Here is an 8,053-nt window from a genome sequence, read left to right as displayed (position 1 = left end):
TGAAACTTCTTTGAAGCACTGCAGGAACAAGTGACTTTGTACGCAGTCACGCGCACGGGTGATCCGGTTTCCAATCCCGGCTAAGTCAAATATTTTTTAATGGCGAACTTCATCCGTTGGTGTATTTTCTTTGAAGCAAATGAACCCATGGATATACCGACTTGTAAGGATACAAATAATTCAATAGCCATACAGAAGTCTAAATGAATTTGGTTAATATGTAAGTAAGTAACAAAATGTTTACGCTATTACAATATTAAGTTTCACGAAAATAAAATCTAAATGAATCTTTTTTTTAATTTAACTGACGTGATATCCTTCAACTATTGAAGGATCGCATTCAATACATAGCATGAGTTGTATAAAAGAAACTGCGATAATTAATAATTCAAAGCATCCACGATGCAACCTTATTTTTGTACCACTGGTCAAATTCTCACCGCGCAAAGAAACGCGGTATTAGGATATATAATTTGCTAAGCGATAGTTGAAATCCCATAAGTCAATACAGCATATGGTAGCGAATTAGAAGTGAGTAAGCTCTAGTCCAAAATGTGTAACACATCGTACAGCATAGAATGAATAGATTATTGGCAACGAACTTCTCCAAAGGAACGGGTTCTTGAAGGTTATCCACTGAAAACATTTTGCAGCTAAAAATGAGTCGCATCAAGGCCATGGCGTCGACGTAGTGAATTAAAAACGAGAATTACGCCAGGGTGCCTGTCATCGATACCGATAACGATTCAAGCCCTTCAATAAGAACCGTTCCTTAATGTTACTGGCTGAGGGGCAAGTCAACGGGTGAAAGAGCCGGATGAATAAAGCGAGGGTTATAGTGTGGGCAGAGGTTCGTGTCCGAGCCCACGGCACCAGTGAAGAAATGCACACAAGTAATCAAAGTCAGGAGGATGCAGTACCCGTGCACGATCTCATCACACGGAGCATTCTTAGTGAGAAAAAATAGAACAAAGAGTGGTAAGAATATACACGCGTAGGTTCTTTTTTTATCCACGTGCATCTGTCGGGGCGCTGCCTTCACTCGCAATGACTAGTAAAACACAGAATGCATTGGACTGTCATTTTCCGTAGGGAGAGAGCAGATCTGCCCGTGAGATAAAAGGGCTTAAAGCGATGGCAATTAGCGGGCATTAAGGTCTGCAGATCTGAATCGCTACCCTTTCGGTAGTGACGCGGAAAATGATGAACAAAAGACTTCATCGCCAATGGGCAAATAAAAATCGCCGGATGCTCCTCGGACCATTACCTACGAATTCCCGAATGAAAATGAGATTCATCGAGATTAGAGTGAATTATTTCGAACGAATGACGCGATAAGGATTTCTTTTAATCAACAAAAGTACAGTATGGTAGAATAAACAAAGAGGTTCCCTTCCTCTATTAATAATTTTTATAAAAGTAAATTCGGAAATGATAATGAGTGTAGTTTCCCAATTCGCGGCGGGGCCATACATATGTTAAGATTTCTATGAAATAATATGCAGCTTTGAGTTTCAGCGGGAAATGCTGATTTTTCTCTTTTGACGGCACAAGTGGTGCTATCTTTTATCAGATTATTAAGGGGAACGTCCGTTGTTGATGGTTTGTTTATATTCTTTGTTGAAGCTGGGTTTGCTAATGGTTGATTAAAACTAACTTAGATAGTCAAGTGTGTTTTTTATTTCAATCAGAAATGCTGGAGATTATTCTGTTGCTCGATCGCTTCGTCCACTTGAATCCTCGGCATTGTTGGTATAATTTTTAATAATATATTTCGTACTTGTTACCATAAACCTCTTGTAATTCGGCAGAAAGTTGTGTCAAAAAAGTGAGAAGACTACATCACAAACGCAATTTGATTTTTAATATGATATTATTAATAGATGATAACCGATTCCGATTTCGCCTTTCAGGCGAAATTTGGCCATTCAAATTGAATTATTGTTTCCATATTTGAAATAATCATAATATCTCGCCAATTAAAGAAATGGATATTAAAACAGTGATATGAAGGATGTGAAGGAAGCAATGCCATAAGAGAGTGAACCAAGAAAGAGAATTTCGAGTGAGAACAAAAAAACTGAATTTGAATACGCTTAAAAAGACCAAAAATACTTATTGGCAACATTACTATTGTTAATACATAAAGTTATTTTTAATACCTCTTTCAATATTTTTTAATAATATGAATTTACCAAATGTTTTTTTTTCTGGCTCTTTCAGTCTAGCCAGCGTTCATTAAAAGTCAATACCATTGAATTCTATCAGCTCGGATGGTTAAAGATTTCAGCTACCCCACCACTCGCTGAAACCCTTCAATTATAATTGCGATATTTAGCGCATACAAATCTCACTGAATATAAGCTCAAGAGACCTAAGTGACTCACCATTACTTCCTTAGCAAGAATATTAAAATCGACACTTTCAAAGGGGATTCCAGGTGAGATTTATTTAATTAAACAGGTGTCTGCATTCCAGGTAACCTATCTGGAACGATAATAAAATGTTCTGAAGATAAGAAAGTCAGAATGAGTCTGATATCTACAAATAAAGCCGACCCATCATTGAGTCACGTCATTAAAGAGTCAACGACCCTTGATATTTCCCGCAGACAGAATTATAGGGAAGCCAATAAAATAATTAGTCTCACGTCTCCAGACTGACAACCTAGGACCCCGTGACCTACTCATATCGGTCGTTGATTCTTTCGAAGGGCAGCCACTGCTACACACCAACATAATCCTTGAGACCACTAATTAGTGTAAGGGGCATATCAGTGAATGGCGGTTTTTTACCTTGTTCATATCTGTTTCATCTTTCAAGTGTGGCGCTCCCGGAAACTCAGAGCGGCTTGAAAAAACGTGTCAGTGCGCTGAAGTAATCTATATTGAAATAAATAAATGCTTGCAATTTTCCACTATTATAAAATTTATTGCGACCTCAATTTCGATGCCAAAACATCATCCTCAAGGTGTGGCGAGTTGGACAGCAAGTACGACGCGCCGACGCTGGTCAACGCGGTCAATGAGGCGAGGCTGGTCAACGCGACGAGGCAGCCGCATTGAACCAAAACCCGAAGTTCCAGTATATATAAGACCGGCGGAGAAGCCACTGCGAGAAGCAGAACTATGAAGGCCGTTTTACACGGGGCGCGTTATTGCGCAATCTGACGTACGTGCTAAGGTGCAATCTAAATTGCGTCGTGTAAAGCGGTGAATTGCTAGAACACATGCGAGAATGCGTGGACGTGAGAAGGCAAAATAGCCCATGTTCTAATTTCGTTCTTGCATTCGCGCAACTTCACGCCATTTAAGAAATTAATACAGCTCTAATCTGCGCAATTCCGTGCCCCGTGTAAAACGGCCTTAAGAGAGGTGCCAGCAGAACACTGTGCCCACCTCAGTATAACTCGATCTTGTTAAATAAAAATCGTACATTGGAGCAGTATATTGTTTTTCTAACATCCCCCGTCAGCGACCTACATTTGTGACCCCGACGTGATTTGAGCACGCAACTATCTGATCTGGTACTACAATATCACCTTGAAGATGATGTCGTAACATTGAAATCTAGGTGAAAATAAATTTTATATTCATGGAAACGCATAATTCTTAAACTACAGAAACTTTAAGCCAAGTCCATGATAAAAGAACACAAACGGTAATTTCTACACTTTGAATTTCAAAAATCAACAGCCGACCATGGTTTCAGCACATTGTGTACTTTTCGAGGTGCTACAACTACCACTCTCTCAGCATTTATTCCAGTAGTGCCATGGTGCCGGAACGCGTAGGAACGTCGTTTCGGCACTGGTTAAAAAGAAGACATAACAGTCAAATAACACTTTTATCAATTTTGCTGCCTCAAAATTTCTAATTTATACATTCGCAACCAAAACAAAAAATTTAGTAATAAAATTTAAATAACGACTTGTAACAAAAAAACACATAGTAATATTTCACTTCCAATGAAAGTGAGTTCCGCCAATGCTAATTTTTCCATGACGTAACTGATTCATGCCCAGATTATTATTTTATCTGGGTATAAATACTGAGAGAATGCTGCTTGCGTCATCCCTTGAAAATGATACAATGTGTTGAAACCATGGTCGGTTTGTTGAGTTTTAAAATTAAAAACGTAGAAATTACTATTTGTGTTATTTTATCAAGGATGATGAGATATGGAGGAGACAGAAGGTATAGATGGGAGGAGTACTTAGCGGGGAGGGGGTGTTGAAAATGGTGTTGGAGGGTAGAATGTTGGGGAAACGAAGGGGGGGAAGGAAGAGAATAGGATTTTTAGATAGATTGAAAGGGAGTAGGCCTTACAGTGAATTAAAGAAGGCAGTGCTGGAAGGAAAGGGAGGTTCCTAGATCACTTCTGTAGTACTCTATGGAAACCTACCTTAATCGGTAGAATACCATAATAATAATAATAATAAAAAAGAAAAAATAAATTAATTAATTAAAAAAAATGAAAATATGAAGAACTTAAAGATGAAATTAAGAGATTATGGAAATCAGATAATGTACACGTAATACCAATGATTATCTCTGCAACAGGAATAGTACCTCATTCAATTCATCAGGGTCTTAAAACTATTGCACTGCCGAAAATATTGTTACACGTTTGAGTCAAGTGTTACTACGATTGGCCGCGTGTTTGCCCAGTTGCCGGATGCTCTGGACAACTCATGACCTCGAATGCTTTGCCTGCCGGAGATCGCGATGCATCCAAAGCATCCGGCAATAGGGAAAACTCACGGCAAATGAAAGTTCTTAGCTCAAAATTTTTGTAATTTAAAAACTGTGCTTTTTCAACCTAAATATCATTGCTAATTTTGGTTCCTATTAGTATCAGCGATCAAGGATTAAAACTCCGTGACATTATTTTTGCCATCCTGCATAGAGTATAACTTTTTCAACTTTTGATTGTTGCTCATATAAAAGAATACTGAATATAAATTTTCAAAGAATGCTGAATGTAAATTTAAAAAAATGAAATACAGGATAATGTTATATGATCTTACGTTTTCCCGGCGTATCAGCTGCAGAAAAGTTTCTCGGGTTTTCCACCGGTTGATGTTTCCAATGTCTCCCGATGTTTCGAGCAGCGACTTGTTGTTCATCCTCATTCCGAATTAAGATACCGTGAATTTAAGATGGATTTCGGAAGATCCCCTGAGGATGAACGGCAAGTCGCTGCTCGAAACGTCGGGAGACATGGAAAACATCAGGTGGAAAACCCGAGAAACTTTTCTGCACAGGGTAATGTTGTTTATAAGGGTCTTTTTTACATACTATGACGATGTCACTATAGGACATTAAGTTTCAAACGATAAAATCTCGGCGAAAAAATACTAGTCCTTATAGAGGGTTCCGTCCTCTCCAACCCACCTGGTCAGAGAGAAACTGGTACCTATTTTCCTTGTTATACACCACTTCATTATATATTTAAAGTATCCAGCCGATGAAGGTTGATTTGCAAGAAGTACAAGGTGTATACAAGATCAAAGGCCTCCGATTTTTTTCTTCAGATTGGAAACAAATTGGACTAAATGAACTCATTTATTGAGAACAGTAGCTAAATGCTAGTAGCAATGCGTCATAGAAATATAACATCGATGAAGAGTGGATCACGATAAAATAGTCTAATTGACAATGCCTACCCAGAATGGTTCCCCATGGCTGATAAGTGAATTACTAATTATTTGTTATTAGTAATTAAGGATTAGTAGTCAGCGAAGTTTAGGGATTACATTTTTTATCGAACAATTTAAATTGATAGTTACCCACTCCTTTGCATTATAGAACACGGAAGAAAATTTTCATGATTAAAAGCACAACAATAGTATAACGATATTATGTTAACGAATTCCATCGCTTACTAACTAGGCGTTTCCACCAAAAGGTTTGGTCGCATTGGTAAGAGTAGAACTCACCCTAGTGTAAGTCGCAGGGTTGTGTCTGCAGAACAAGATAGGGGGTTGTCCAAAAGGCTGGAATACGGAACCCTTATGGATCTAGACAAGCTTAATATACAATACGCCACGACGTTGGTTGCCCCTATTCAGGGCAACCAACGTTCGTGTACGTTTATCTGTGGAATAAATGAAATAAATAAAAGCTACCAAAAGAAGGCAGAAATAGAAAAAAAGCCTTATTATAAAGCTTACATAAATATGATGTAATGCAACACGAGATTGATATGCGATTTGGCAAGCAAAGACTTCATTTCACCTGCGGCCGACATGACTTAAACTGCCAAGTTTCCATGCTGGTAATCTTGTTCTCACTATGATCAAATGGAAAATTAAAACAAGATAGCTCTAATTAAAATACAGGTTAACCCAAGGTGCGCAGCGGTTGGTCGAAAATTCATATTGTAATTGATCATTTAATTATGCCACGTGTAAAGATAGGCAGATAAACATAGTTCCGTGACAAATAATATTTTTTTCTTTTCGTTAGGTAGATGAGTTTTTGAGTAAGGTCACAAGCAGTCAGGAACATGTTTTAAAGAGATGAGGAGAGAAATGTACGACAAATAGAGAAGGTTTTGGTGATCATAAGTGCGTTTTTTCATACTAAAGAAAGATTTCCAGGAGATAGATAATAACCTAAATGCGGTTGATGTGTTGAGGAAACGCTTCCGCCCCCTATATCACGTCATGAAACTGATGTTGGCATAGCATTAAGGGATAAGTCTTCAAAAAAAGGTTTCATTGATAAAAAATTGAGATGACTTGGAAAATTTCTGGACAATTAAAATGGCATTTATTATTAAAGTATTCTACCGGTAAGTTTCCATGGAGTTCTTTATAAGAATTCTGGGAGCCTACCCTTCCATCATGAGCATCCCTCTTAAATTCACAATGAGGCCTACTCCATTTCCTTCTATCTAAAAACCTATTCTTTTCCTTCCTGTCCCTCGTTTACCCAAAATTCTACCCTCTAACACTGTTTTCAACATCCCCTCCCCGCTAAGTACTCGCTCCATCAATACCTTCCGTATCCTCCTTATCTCGTCTAAAAGCTGCCTCTCCTCACCCTTCATGTTTAGCACTACGTCGTTTTAAATAGTAATATGTGACAGGAAAAATTTTCTACCGATTCATGAACTGTGTTTCAAGAGTTAAAGCCCTAGCCCTAATAATACCTTTGTAATATTTGTAATAATATCTTTGTTCAGCATTACCGCTTCATGCCCATTTTTCAGTGATATTCAACCTTTAAGGAGGCAAATATTTTATGAATCACTAGTTCAAATCCTAAACGGACTGTCAGTACATGCCTCAGTCTTTTTCCTAATTGTTAATAGCAAAAATAAATGACCAATGACTCATGAAATAGGAAGCCATGTGTAATTCAGCAGGTAAATTTATTATTTCTTAAATGTCCACCTCTTTCTTTTATATTTATACAAACAAGGAAAGCGTACACACAGGTAGATATCTTTCTACAATGTTCTCGCATTTTAAATGAATTCAATCCCTCAACAAAACTAATTGTGTGACACTTCATCTTAACTATTTAATCATCAAGGAAAAAAACATTATTACATTCGTTTCATTTTGTGTATTACGGAGCCTCAATCATTTCATTTAATATCAATTACATTCACGGCAAAATAAAGAGAATATTTTCTACACTAATTGCGTTTTGTTTTTAATTAATTAATTACATTCTGTCAGACCCTTGTGCCCTCCAGAAAATAATCCTGAATCCGCCCCTGACCTCGGTGTACTCATTTATAATTATAATCCACTGTTCAAAATCATCAACATATAAAACCATATGAGAAGTTATCAAATGCAAATACATTTCGCCAAATACGATGATAAGTTCGGAAAAGTTACACGTTTATAACTTCGGTTCTGTTACCACAGGAAAAATGTTCCAAAACATCATGCATTGATTTTTCGTAAAATGAGTAGGGTTTCAACAAGCTTCCAAGCGAAGAAAAACGAACCTGTACTTTATGGGCTACTTATTGATAACATGCTAATGCTAATTACTGGTTGCAGGGTGAAAATTATTTAAAGAGGCCTTTA

This window comes from Ischnura elegans, chromosome 7 (genome assembly GCF_921293095.1).
Source record: "Ischnura elegans chromosome 7, ioIscEleg1.1, whole genome shotgun sequence".
In the NCBI taxonomy this organism is placed as follows: Eukaryota; Metazoa; Arthropoda; class Insecta; order Odonata; family Coenagrionidae; genus Ischnura; species Ischnura elegans.
The sequence above is the reverse complement of the archived record's forward strand: the minus strand, read 5'-3'. Positions refer to the sequence as shown.